We start from the raw sequence: 14,289 nt of genomic DNA on the forward strand, positions 1-14,289 counted from the left end.
CGTTGCTCCTTTTTTTGCGCCCGAGCAGGTAAATTCACATTGCTCTGGCACGCCAATAACCTGGCCGCTGGACAAGGATCCTGTCAACTGTTTCGCCCAACTCAAATTATAATTGCAAAATAACAGAGCACCCAGATATTGTGTTGTATTGCTGGAGGCCAAGAACTGTGCATCAAAACCAGAACTGGTTTACTGCTAAAGTTGCCCATCATGGTTTTCCTGTGCTTCACTACTAGCAGAGTTGTATGGGTGCGTGCGGTCTGATTCTCGGATGCACTCGCAGCATGCTGCCACTGTTCTCTCATGGCGAATCGGCATGAGAAAATATTTGCAGATCTGAGATGCCCTATAGAATATTGGTCCGAGCGCTATCCCCTAAAACACTGCACAGCATTCAGCCGAGTTATACACTCATGTGATCAAGACCTTAATGTGAGCTGAGCAGGACCATAGCGGAAACTCAACTGCGTTGGGGCCCTTTTGCTTTCATTTGCATTGGACGACTACTTTAGAATAAGTGCACAATCACAGATAGGCCAAGTTCACAGCACTGCCCTATGGCCAGGTTCAGACGGCCGTTCTCGGGCTAGTCACATCTGCAAATTGCAGACTTATGCCAGAGCAGACTGCTATTTACAGGCACTAGTCCAGTCAATAAATCAGAAAAAAATTAAAATATGCTGACACTTTTCACATGCAGACCATTGGTCTAAGGAAAACTGGCCATGTACATTTCCAAATTAGCTGTAATGGGCGCTTGTTCTCTGCGTGCGAAGTCCGTGGAGCACTCATCTGAATGAACCCTAAAAGGAAGTTCTATACATTTCTATTCCATGTAATAACCCAGATTCCTAATCAATTTTCTGAAGATGTAACTGTAAAAATCAACAATAAAACTGCCAAAGCAAAAAAAAAATCCAAGTGCAAACAACCACAATAACACAGGATGATAGCAAATATGCCTATTAAATGTCTAGACTTCTTCAGCACCTGACTGAAGAGCTCCAGCCGCAAGGAGGAATGACGGAGGGAACATGAAGGAGGAATATCATTCGGAACAATTGGCTAATATTTGTCAAGAACTTGCCAATAGGTACAGCAAATAGCAATACGCTGTGTACAATGTGATGTCTACCCGAGCAAAGTACAATAAGTCTAAAGGGCAACCTGGAATAATAACAGCCCAAAATAAATGGCACAGCAAGGCTGGTAGATTAATGGAGCAAAGAAATAGAAGAAAGTGTCTTCTCCAGTTTGGGTCAAGTGGTCCAGGTACATGTATAAGGTGCATGGTGATAGGGGAAAGTTGCCTACCTATCCACTACCATTCATTAGGCTAGGTTCACATTAGCGTTTGAGTCTGCAGCGTATCATCCACATGTGCAAACGCAAGCATAACGCATGTTTCGCAGAGTTTTTTATGCGCATCATCTTACACATGACAGAAAAAAGCTGCGTATGCATGCGTTTGTATGAGCTTTGCATGCGTTTGCGTTATGTGCATGCATTAGATGTGACACCAGACAAAAATGGGAGTCTGATGGGATTTCTTTTTGCATTTTGAAGAACGCATGCCCTTGTATACTAATGCATTTCCATAGACAGTAATGCATTTTTTTGATGCACTCAACCACATGCCTGCGCATACTTGACGGATTTTTGACGCTTAAAAAAAAAATTCAACATGTTGCGTTCTCCACACCCCGCCGCACACCACAAAATGACGCATGCGTACGCAAAAGCATGCGAACGCATGTCCCTGCGTACACCATGTTAACTATATGTACGCATGACGCATGCGGATCAAACGCTACACACACACAGACGCAAACGTGAAACCAGCCTTCGCCAGCTCCTGAAACTACTAGAAAGTGTCACTTGCACTTTATAAAACCATTCAATAAAAAGATTCCACCCATAAGGCCATTGAGGGAATCTGTCACCCCTTTTTAGTGATATCACCCAATTGTGCGTCCCGTAAGGATTCTTTTAGGATTTTTTATATCCCCCAACCCCGCATCTTTGATGCAAAAATACCTTTGTTATCTTGAAGAGGTATGCAAATCGCCGCAGTCCGCTCCAATGGGCGTGGCTTAGTCAGCTTCACCCCCCCTCCTCGGCTTGCTGAGCGTAATCTTCATCTGTGAATATCACAGATAATGTTGTTTGCCGCGCTTGCGCATTCAAAGACGCCTCTGGCGCCTGCGCAGTATGCCTTGCCCAACTGTGGGCGAAGCATATAAGCGGTACTACGCATGCGCCGGTATTTTCCAGCGCGATCTATGCCCCGGAAGTGTGTCCTGCATGTGAAGACTTCCGGGGCATAGACCGCTCGAAAATACTGGCGCATGCGCAGTACCGCTTATATGCTTCGCCCACAGTTGGCGCCGGAGGCCTCTTTGAATGCGCAAGCGCGGAAACCAACGTTATCTGTGATATTGAATACATCCTCAACAAGATAAAGGTATTTTTGCATCAAAGGTGCGGGGTCGGGGGGAATAAAAAATCCTAAAAGAATCCTTATGGGACGCACAATTGGGTGATATCTTTACATGATATCATGAAAAAGGGGTGACAGATTCCCTTTAAGGGGTTATGCTCAAGTTCTTAAATTGGTCAGGTTGTAAAATGCTTGAAAAACAAGTATCTTTGCTTCTTAATAAAAACGCTCAATACTGTTTTATATTGAACTTTGACCCTAGAAAAATTATACTAGCACTGTGCGTATCACTGGTAAAGTGCCTGTGAAAATGACATCTTGTATGCACTTGAGGGGGCTCTTGCTCCGGCCCCTAATTTTGCATGAAGACGCTTTCCCCTGTTCTGATTAACAGCGCTTGCTTTCCCAGAGCGAGTGCAGCGAATATGCACCAACACAGCCTGAGCCCAGCTGCATGCACAAAGGTGCAACGTTATGTGTGTGTGACCTACAAATCAGAAAGGAAGCGGAGAATACCAGCAGGACAGAGGTGATTCGTAGGGCTCCCATATGTGGGATATGACTAGGATATGCTTACACGTTACGTTTTTTTCAGAGGCTTGTCATGCAAATTTTCAGCTGCGTTTTACAGTACCAGAAAGGTCGATGAGATTGCATAAATCTCATGCACACAGCTTGTTTTTTTTGTCCTCAGTATTTTGTGCAATACTTTTTGCAAAATGCATCTTGTCACTTTCAGCGTTTTTACACCCATAGAAAGCAATGGGTAAATGCAAGTATCAGGTTTTGCTGTGTTTTATTGGAAAAAAGCAGGTGCAGCAGGATGTGAGGCCCATTTACTTTTGTGATTTTTCCCCAAGTTTAAACCATAATGTCTTGTTCATGGCAGCTAGAATGGCAGTTTAGGATTAGTATAATTTGATAGGATTAGCACCATTTAATTAAATTAGTGATGTGTACAAAGTAACCATTGGCCAACCAAGGTGTGAAATTGAACAATGCCTGTGGCCAACCAAGGTGTGAAAGTAAACTGTGTCCTACAAACTCAATTCTCTGTCAGTGTCTTAGGCCCGGATCACACATGCGACAAACTGGTCCGAGTCTCGCATGTTAATACCCGGTACTCGGGAGCAAAGTGTGGGGCCGCATAGAAACACAAGCAGCCGCACACTCCGCTCCCAAGTGCTGGTGGCAGTGTCGGGTATTAACATGCGAAACTCGTCCAAATTTCTCGCATGTGTGATCCCGGCCTTAGGTAAACTATTACCCACCAATTCACCTTCCCCCATTTTCTGTGGTGGAAACAAAGCTGAACTTTGGGATCCTGAAAAACGCAGCAAAACCTGCTTTTTGTAAACAGCTTCTTTCCTGCCAAGAGAGCAGATTTTCCAGGAGAAAAAAAAATGCAGCCATAGCGCAACATGTGAACATAGTCTTAGTGAAATGTCAGCACCAGGGTCCTGTGAATCGATTTGTTCAACTCTAAGGGGAAGATTTGGTAACAGACCTGGTAACCCTCAGACACTTTCAGATTCCCTACACTCATCTCTGTCCCCAATCTCCTCTCTTTCCTGTCCTAATCTGGCTGTTCATCACTACAATGACACTCTTAGAAGCACCCTTGACCAAGTAGCTCCCCTCACCCTCAGAACCTCCAAACACAGAGTAAAACAGCCCTGGCTCACATCGCAAACTCAACTTCTCCAGCGATGCTCCAGGAGTGCTGAACGCCTATGGAGAAAAACCCGCACACCAGAAGACTTCATACACTTCAAATTTATGTTAAGAACCTATAACGCTGCCCTTCACCTTGCCAAACAGACCTACTTCACCACCCTGATCTCCTCACTAGCCAACAACCCCAAGAAACTTTTTGACACTTTTCACTCCCTCCTCAGGCCAAAAGCACAAGCCCCTATCACAGACATTTGTGCTGATGACCTGGCCTCCCACTTTACAGAAAAAATAGATAATATCCGTCAAGAAATCTGCTCCCAACCACCAAGTGCTGTGACTCCCATCCCTTCCTGCATCTCCCCTGGCTCACTCTCCACATTTGATCCCATCACAGAAGAAGAAGTCTCCAGACTCCTCTCTTCTTCTCGTCCGACTACATGCACTACCGACCCCATTCCCTCACATCTCCTCCAGTCTCTCTCTCCAGTCGTCACAACCCACCTAACTACAATCTTTAATCTCTCCCTCTCCTCGGGCATTTTCCCATCCTCCTTCAAACACGCCATCGTTACTCCATTACTAAAAAAAACCTGCTCTCGACCCATCCTGCACAAACAACTACAGACCAGTCTCCAATCTCCCCTTCATCTCTAAACTTTTGGAACGCCTAGTTTACTCCCGCCTTACCCGTTTCCTCTCCATTCACTCCCTTCTAGACCCTTCACAGTCCGGCTTCCGCCCCCTACATTCGACTGAAACTGCACTTATCAAAGTGACCAATGACCTTCTGACAGCAAAACGTAACGGTGACCACTCTCTGCTCATTCTTCTTGACCTATCTGCAGCTTTCGATACTGTTGACCACCATCTCCTACTCTCTAGGCTCCAGTCACTAGGCATTAAGGACACTGCACTCTCCTGGTTCTCTTCCTATCTCTCTGACCGCTCCTTCAGTGTTTTGTTCTCTGGCTCCACGTCATCTCCTCTTCCTCTTGCGGTCGGGGTACCTCAGGGCTCCGTCCTTGGCCCCCTTCTTTTCTCTCTCTACACGGCCCCAATTGGACAGACCATCAGCAGATTTGGCTTTCAGTACCATCTTTATGCTGATGACACACAACTATACACGTCTTCCCCCGACCTTACCCCCGCTGTACTACCTAACGCCAGTGACTGTCTGTCCGCAGTCTCCAATATCATGTCCGCTCTCTATCTGAAACTCAACCTCTCCAAAACTGAACTTCTTCTGTTCCCGCCGTCTACTAACCTCCCTAAATCTGACATTTCCCTCTCCGTGGGTGGTACCACAATAACACCCCGGCAGCAGGCGCGCTGTCTGGGTGTTATGTTTGACACCAATCTCTCCTTCACATCCCATATACAATCCCTTGCCCGCTCTTGTCGCTTACACCTAAAGAACATCTCTAGAATCCGCCCTTTTCTCACTATGGAAACAACAAAAACCCTCACTGTTGCATTGATCCACTCTCGCCTGGATTACTGCAACGCTCTATTAATTGGCCTCCCCGTCACTCGACTATCCCCTCTCCAGTCCATACTTAATGCAGCGGCCAGGATCGTCCATCTGGGTAATCGGTACTCGGACGCATCCGCTCTTCGTCAGTCCTTACATTGGCTGCCCATTCATTATAGGATCGAATTCAAAGTACTTGTTCTCACCCACAAAGCTCTCCACAGTGCGGCACCCCCTTACATCTCTTCTCTCATTTCTGTCTATCGGCCTAGCCGATCGCTGCGCTCTGCAAACGACTTTCGACTAACCTCTGCACTAATCCGTACCTCCCACTCCCGACTCCAAGACTTCTCCCGTGCTGCTCCTATCCTCTGGAATGCTCTACCCCAAGAAATCAGGACTATCCACAATTTGCATAGTTTTAGGCGCTCCCTCAAAACACACCTGTTCAGAGCGGCCTATCACATTCACTAATCAAAGTCATTCTCTGTGTAAGTGTGCGTGTGTAGCCCATTCACTATCTCCATCCATCCTTCACTCCCGCAAGATGGCTGGACCTTCATTGTAAATACACCATTGTAAATACACACCTGTACTCTGTATCTCCCTCACCTCATTGTAGATTGTAAGCTCTCACGAGCAGGGTCGTCTTATTTCGTCTTATTTTGCTTTAATTATTGTATTGTTAGCGTTGTTACTTATGACTTGTGTTTTGAAACTGTTAAACTGTAAAGCGCTGCGGAATATGTTGGCGCTATATAAATAAAGATTATTATTATTATTCTTCCTGGACCATTTTTTCTCTGTAGGACCTCAGTCAGTGCAACTATTGGCGGATTCATTAGTGGGTTTAGAAATGTGTGCAGTTTAGGTGGGGAAAAACTATCTGAAGGGAGAGAAGGTGTCTGCTTAAAGCCGGCTGCAGGCGAGAGTAAGAAAACTCTGGCCAGTAACTTCTGGCTCTGAGTGTTCTACCGAATACTGAAGGATTGCAGGAGCTACTAGCCATTTTCATGCACTATTCTGAGCCGTAAATTGGACCAGTGAAGTGCATGCTGTGATTGTTCTTCTTTTGGACGGTCTGACTGAGACAAATTGTTGATTGAAATTGCCCTATTAAATAACATGGGTCATTGTGCTGTCCTTTCAAAAATCGCACAGCACACGTTCGATTTACACGCTCGTCTTCATGATCCCTAAGGGGCTCTAGGACTGAGGTCTGCTGGCCTCCAGCTGGTGAAAAGGGTGCAGGGCAACACACTAAGGCTGTGTGCACACGCTGCGGAAAAGGTGCGGATTTTGTACAATCCGCAGGTGAAACCGCAGGTCAAAAGACCTGCGGTTTTACCTGCGGATTGCTCTGCGGTTTTGCCCTGCGGTTTTTCATCTCCTCAATGGAGGAGATGGCAAACCGCAGGAGAATCCGCAGAAAGAATTGACATGTCAATTCTTTCTGCGGATTGAAAACCGCAGATAATCCGCGCGGAAAATTCCGCACCGTCTGCACTGCGGTTTTTGATTCCCATAGGGAATCATTGTACTGTACACCGCAGCAGAAACTGCTGCGGGTCCGCAGCGGCCAAAACCGCTGCGGAACCGCAGCAAAATCCGCAGCGTGTGCACACAGCCTTAGGCTCTGTGCACACGGTGCGGATCCGCAGCGGATTTGGCCCTGCGGATCCGCAGCAGAATTGCAGGTGATGTACAGTACCATTATTGGCTATGTAAAAAAAAAAAAACGCTGTGCACATACTGCGGATTTTTCTGCGCGGATTTCATGCGGAATAAAAAAAGCAGCATGTCACTTCTTTTGTGCGGTTTTGCTGCAGTTTTCCACCTGCTCTATTCTACAAATCCGCAGGTGGAAAACCGCAAAAAAAATGCACTAAATCCGCAGGCAAAATGCAGGTCATTTGACCTGCGGATTTAGTAAAATCCGCGGGAGGTTCCGCACTGTGTGCACATAGCCTAAGGCCTCTTTCATACATCCGTGTCTTCAGTATATGTAGTGACAGTTTTCACACATACCGGAGCCACTGACACACAGACCCATTCAAATGAATGGGTCTGTGCACATGTCAGTGTGTTTCTAGGGACCGTGTGTCCATTTGCCCCACAAGTAGACATGTCTGTTTTTTACCATCAGCATGGGCAGCAAAACGTCCCACACACGTGCATACGGAGAACACACATTGATGTCTTCCGTGTGACACGCATAACACATACACTAAGCGCTGATCCCCAGCGGCTGGTGCTGAAGATGGCTCTCATCATTCTCCCCTGCTCTGCGAGAGCAAGGGAGAATGATGAGAGTTATATTAAAGTAAGAACGATGACAGCAGGTGGGGGCTTTTGGGACTATTACTCCCATCATCCGACACCTGCTGCCGCTAATAACAGTGACAGCAGGAGCGGATGATCGGGGTATTCTTCACCCGCCGCCTGCGATACTACTAAACAAATGAATAAAAAACCTGGCGTGGGTTCCCCCTATTTTCTTTAACCAACCAGGCAAAATTCACAGCTGGAGGTTGCAACCCTCAGCTGTCAGCTTCAGCAAGGTTGGTTATCAAGAATAGAGGGGTCCTCATGCTGTTTTTTTAATTATTTAAATAAATTAAAAAAACGGCTTGGAGTCCCCCCCATTTTTGACAACCAGCCTTGCTAAAACAGACAGCTAGGTGCTGGTATTCTCAGGCTGATAAGGGGCCACTGATATAGGTCCCCCAGCCTAAAAATATCAGCCCGCAGCTGCCCAGAAAAGGTGGCTCTATTAGATGCGCCAATTCTGGCGCTTTGCCCGGCTCTTCTCACTTGCCCAGTAATGGTGGCAAGTGGGGTGATAGTTGGGGGGGGGTTGATGCCACCTTTGTATTGTCATGTGACATCAAGCCCCGAGGTTAGTAATGGAGGGGCGTCAATAAGACGCCCCCATTACTAACCCCATAGTCACAGCTAATATATGTGCCTTTTCTGGGTAGCTGGGGGGCCTATATCAATGGCCCCTTACCTGCCTGAAAATACCAGCCCCCAGCTGTGAGCTTTAGCAAGGCTGGTTTTCAAAAATGGGCGGGGCCTAGACACAGTTTTTTTTAATGATTTATTTAAAAAAAAAACAAAAAAAACAGCATGAGGACCCCTCTATTCTTGATAACCAACCTTGCTGAGGCTGACAGCTGAGGATTGCCTGGTTGGTTAAAGTGAATAGGGGGGGGAAACCACATTGGGTTTTTCATTCATTTATTTTGTTAGATCATAGGTGCGGGAGAGGAATCCTCTGATCATCCGCTCCTGCTGTCGCTGTTATTAACAGCAACAGGTGTCGGTTGATGGGAGTAATAGTCACAAAAGCCCCCACCTGCTGTTACTGTTCTGACTTTAAAGCCCCCGCCACACATAGCGATCTCGCTAGCGAGATCGATGCCGAGTCAAAAGTGTTGTGACGCAACAGCGATCTCACCAGCGAGATCGCTTTGTGTGACACTTACCAGCGTCCGGCCCTCCTGCCGGTTATCGCTGATCGTCCTGGAATGGCCAGGACATTTTTTTGATTGCTGGTCTCCCGCTGGCCAGCTCGCATCGCTGCGTGTGACAGGAGGGAGACCAGCGATCAGCGAGCATGAGCTGGTAACTAAGGTAAACAGAGGGTTTCTAAGTGGCGCGCAGCGCTTAGAAACCCGATGTGTACCTTAGTTACCAGCGCGCTGGTGCAGGGAGCTGGTAACCAAGGTACACATCGGGTTTCTAAGTGCCGCGCGCCGCTTAGAAACCCGATGTGTACCTTGGTTACCAGCTCCCTGCACCAACGCGCTGGTAACTAAGGTACACAGTCGGTAACTAAATGACATGCGCCGCTTGTTACCCGCGTGTCGCTGGTGCTGATCGCTGGTGAAGCTGCCTGTTTGGCAGCTCACCAGCGATCATGTAGAGACACACCAGCGATCCTGACTAGGTCATATCGTTGTCGGGATCGCTGGTGCATCGCTATGTGTGACGGGGCCCTAATATAAAGCCCCCGTCACACACAGCGATCTCGCTAGCGAGATCGCTGCTGAGTCACAAGTTTTGTGACGCAACAGCGATCTCACCAGCGAGATCGCTGTGTGTAACACTTATCAGCGACCGGCCCCCCTGCCGGGTATCATTGATCGTCCTGGCATGGCTAGGACATTTTTTTGATCGCTGGACTCCCGCTGGCCAGCACGCATCGCTGCGTGGGGCAGGCGGGAGACCGGCGATCAGCGAGCTGGTAACCAAGGTAAATATCGGGTTTCTAAGCACCGCGCGGCGCTTAGAAACCTGATGTGTACCTTGGTTACCAGCTCCCTGCACCAGCGCGCTGGTAACTAAGGTACATAGTGGGTAACTAAGCGATGTGAATCGCTTGTTACCCGCGTGTTGCTGTCCTGATTGCTGGGAAAGCTGCCTGTTTGGCAGCTCACCAGCGATCATGTAGCGACACACCAGCGATCATGACAAGTTCATATCGTTGTCGGGATTGCTGGTGAGTCGCTAAGTGTGACGGGGCCCTAACTCATCTTTCTCCCCTGCTTGCGCCGATCGCCGGCAGAGCAGGGGAGAATGATGAGAGCCGTCTTCAGCACCAGCCGCCAGCCCTCCGTGTGGTACTGATGTGGCACACAGTTGCCACACGTGTGCCGCAAGTATTAAACACACGGATATCTCCGGTACTGGAAATAAACGGATGTGTGAAACCAGCCTAACATTGTGTTTCATTTTGGGTGATTAGTACAAGGCCACCCGCATAGTCAGGGAAGCCATTGTCTAAATAGTGATCAGCCAAGCAGGAGATAACTAGTGCTTAAACGAGCTTAAACAAACACCAATCAATATGCTATCTTTACGAATAGGAAAATGGATGGCATACAGCCCTGTGTAAGTTGCGATCCTACAAGTCACAACAAACCCTTTAACGAGTCTTGTAATATGACTTAGGATAAAAGCCAAATCAGAATCTCAATTTGCAGACACGGTGTTTCGGGCTATTGGCCCTCGTCAGTGCAAAGTATGAGAACTGATTTGGCTAGGTGAGAGGCTCTGGACTGAGGTCTAAGGTGTAAGGTTTCGCCTTGTGGAAAGTGACATACCAGCTCTGGCTTGTCAAGGTAGCTCGGAGGCTTATTCGCTGTGCAATGCTCCTCTGGGAAAATAATATGCAAATTGCCTCTTCAGAGAGGAAGAGGACTTGAACTCTATAGCGCCACCTGTTGGTAGTAAAAAAGGAGAAACCTTACCCCTTAGACCTCAGTCCAGAGCCTCTCACCTAGCCAAATCAGTTATCATACTTTGCACCGACAAGGGCTATTAGCCCGAAACACAGTGTCTGCAAATTGAGATTCTGATTTGGCTTTTATCCTAAGTCATATTACAAGACTTGTTAATGGGTTGACTGTGACTTGTTAGATCTCTACTACCAGGTGCTATAGAGTTCAAGTCCTCTTCCGCTCTGAAGAGGCAATTTGCATATTATTTTCCCAGAGGAGCACTGCACGGCGAATAAGCCTCCTTACCAAGCCAGAGCTGGTATGTCACTCTCCACAAGGAGAAACCTTACCCCTTAGACCTCAGCCCTATGTAAGGTAAGGGTGTCGTTCAAATTATTACTTTTTTTAAACACAGACCAATAGTCCGCAAGAAAAAAAAATTGTTGCAGCATGGACTACTTTGATGAATCAGATACGTGTACCATCAGTAAGATTAACAATTTTCACCGATCCATTACAATTATTGCCATAGGAAACTGAATTTGGACTATTTTATTTTCAATTGTTCATGTATAAAAAGGATGTCATACGGAAGTAAAATATTAACACACAGATAACTGATGGCATATATGGATGACAATATGGACAATTTACATAGACTTGCCTGTACCCAGACATACATTTACTTTAGACGTCAATAATAAGGAAAATAATCAAACAGACGGTAACATCGAAGTTAACTGCATTGACCCACGTCGCGGTTAGTCTTCTACAGTGGAATACATCATAGACATCTGTCAGGAGTATATATCGACTAACCTCCTGTCTACACCACCGATGAAATGCAGAATTAATGCCCCACTCTTTATGTAGTTACTATATAATGGTTTAAATGATCCCAATGGCAGAGAAATATTCTGATTGATATAAAGTGATTAGGATAATATAACCAGGAGCCTGCACACAATTTAGGCAATTTAACTCTTCCTAGGATACTCGGTAAATAACATTTCACAGTAATCAAGGGAGTCTTAACATGTACACCTGATTTATATACATGGCTCCTGGAAACCGCAGAACTAGCAGTCGCCAAACACAGCAAATTTTCCGTCATTCAGCATTAAGTCTTATTGAGGGATATTGCTGTCAGTGATGATCATGAAGCGATGCCTTATCAAATTTATTCCTGATAGAGGTGTGCTTACTTATATACCGTATATTTATACATACAGTAAAGTTGGCTCAGATCAATTTGCAGGTCGCTCCACCGGTCACGTGAGTAATGTGTCGCCATCGGGGGTCGTCCTGAGAATCGCGTCCTACCTTATGATATCTGTAGCTCTTCTTTTGATTAGCCAGCCTAGCAAGTTGTCACACGTGCATAACCCCAGGCTGGTTAATCCAGAATGGAAACGGGGATGCTGTCAGGAAAGAGGTGGTTCGCTGGGCTCCTGTCTAATGGCCACAGATTATTGACGTTGCCGATGTGCCGGCTCCAGCGAATCAATTTGCACCAACTCTCATTTATTATACACACATTATTTATATTCAGTAAATCCTCAATAAACTCCCCTAAACTCTATATAACTCTGCTGAAATAACAAGTATTCAAAGCCAGTCACTACCCAACCTGGCAGCAAACATGGAAATATGTCCTAAAGCTAAGTCTATATTTACCACCGATGACAAAGACCAGTCTCCTCCTAGAAAGTACAAACAGTGTCGTCCCCACAGAAGAGAATGGAAAATCCTCCACGAGTGTAGTGACTGCATTCACCAAAATACTACAGTTTGGGCTACACTATTGTAGCCAGCAATCAAGGGGATTCAGTCCAGCTGATATGCAGAATTCTTGACCTGATTTACTGATCAGGTTGTGTCAACAGATCCCCTACTGGGACCACTGGAAAGAGGTGTGCATCAATGGGGAAGATGTGAAGTTGGAAAGCCTGACAAAAAAAAAAAAGAGCAGCGGGTGCCATCACTTAAAAGAGACTGTCAGAATAGAATGACTGTTCAAACCAAGCACAGGGGCTCGGTGCTTCACGGTGGGGCCAATCATTTACATACATCTTCCCAGAGCTGTCAAAAAAGAGGTCTAGAGACAGAGTAAACCAAACAGGTTGGAAGGTGTATGTAAGTGACAGGCGCCGCCGTGAAGCACTGAGCAGCGGGACTTAGCTCGAACATTCATCCTGTGCTGACAGACGCCCTTTGAGGCCACACATACACATCCAATGTCTGTCAGCGGAACGTCATCTCTGCCGACTGTCTCATACACAGAGGCCCTTTCTTGGCCAAGCGCTCCTGTGATCTTTATGAGGAAGACGCCGGATGGAGAACAATGTGATCAGCAGTCTGAAAACAGACATGTCCGATCAACATCTCTCCTGACCATTAGTCAGCCGGCGCCCAGTACACATCAGACTGTTGGCCAAACCTGTCAAGATCAGCGGCTTCATCTGACATTAGTCTAATGTGTATTAGGGGCAAATCTCAGGAGGTCACAGATTACTGAATTGCTAATTTGCACCAACTATAATTTCAGCTTTTTTTTCTTTCATCAGCATAGCTACCTGCTGTGAATTGCCCTCACTAGATGTGCCACCGCTGCCTGCCAGGAGCCACCGCCGCCCGACAGAGCCCGCCAGGAGCCACCGCCGCCCGGCAGAGCCCGCCAGGAGCCACCGCCGCCCGGCAGAGCCCGCCAGGAAACACCGCCGCCCGGCAGACCCCGCCAGGAGCCACCGCCGCCCGGCAGACCCCGCCAGGAGCCACCGCCGCCCGGCAGACCCCGCCAGGAAACACTGCCGCCCAGCAGACCCTGCCAGGAGCCACCGCCACCCGGCAGACCCTAATAAAGGTGGTTATTTTTCTTTTTGATGTGACATGTGTGCTGTCAGTGTACATCCCTGTACAGACCTAAGGATATGTTCACATTGGAGTTTTCTTTATACATAGAATTTGCAGTAAATATATACACAAAAAAAACTATGTCCCCTAATAATTTGGGAACTACGGGAGCCTTGAAGATGCGGTGCATTGCTTATGTGAGTGGTACAGAGCCGGTGCCATGTGGTGGGCGCACCTAGCGCCCAGACAAAGGGGCAGCTCCTGTCTGCAGCTTGTATAGGACTGGAAAAGGTTAAACTTCACGACATTTACCGTAAAGCTTCCTCCCAGCCACAGAAGGTGCCCTATAAGTGCCAGGCCTGCCTGTAAGTGGCGGCGGCCTGCAACTTCCGGGGACCGTCCTAATTACAAGCCCCCCCCTAAACTCGCCCACCTGCGGCAGTGTGACGGGTACTGTGCCCGGGTGCTGCCCGACGGGTACTCTACTCACCACCCAGTCCGCCCGGCCGCCCTCACTCTGCCCTCCTCCATAGCGACGCCGTAACTAAGAGCCAGCGAGCAAGAGAGACTCAGAGCGGCGGAGAGGACCGAGCGCCGCGGCTACACTGACACCTTGCGGTGAC

General features: G+C 47.5%; 1 protein-coding gene across 3 annotated transcripts in view; it reads right to left on the bottom strand.

The window, feature by feature from the left end:
- The window catches only part of SLC35E2B (solute carrier family 35 member E2B), a 118,152-nt gene extending 103,863 nt beyond the window's left edge, over positions 1 to 14,289 (bottom strand). The window contains exon 1 of one of the 3 annotated variants that reach the window (XM_073585482.1): positions 14,157 to 14,289. The gene's annotated coding sequence lies outside the window, so the exon portion shown is untranslated. Of the gene's footprint in view, positions 1 to 12,490; positions 12,573 to 13,978; positions 14,056 to 14,156 lie in introns of those variants that run through there. The other 2 variants (XM_073585483.1, XM_073585484.1) reach the window with 2 other exon arrangements.

This window comes from Dendrobates tinctorius, unplaced genomic scaffold (genome assembly GCF_039654945.1).
Source record: "Dendrobates tinctorius isolate UK_male_01 unplaced genomic scaffold, ASM3965494v1 ptg000086l, whole genome shotgun sequence".
Lineage (NCBI taxonomy): Eukaryota > Metazoa > Chordata > Amphibia > Anura > Dendrobatidae > Dendrobates > Dendrobates tinctorius.